Here is a 236-nt window from a genome sequence, read left to right as displayed (position 1 = left end):
ACGAAAAATGTTGTGGCCTGGCCAATTCCTTTAGCTCTGGGTTTGGGGCTTGATATGTATTCGGTGGAAAAAATACATGAATTACACCTGGAGATGCCGTTGATTGTAGCCGGGGCCTCTCACTTTGCGATGCGAGCGCTCTACTACTGAGCTCATCCCCATGTTGGTGTATTTAACGTTGAAGATATCACATAACGACGTCTTTATTGTTTGATAGAAACTATATTAAAATTTTG

This window comes from Dreissena polymorpha, chromosome 3, assembly GCF_020536995.1.
Source record: "Dreissena polymorpha isolate Duluth1 chromosome 3, UMN_Dpol_1.0, whole genome shotgun sequence".
In the NCBI taxonomy this organism is placed as follows: Eukaryota; Metazoa; Mollusca; class Bivalvia; order Myida; family Dreissenidae; genus Dreissena; species Dreissena polymorpha.
The sequence above is the reverse complement of the archived record's forward strand: the minus strand, read 5'-3'. Positions refer to the sequence as shown.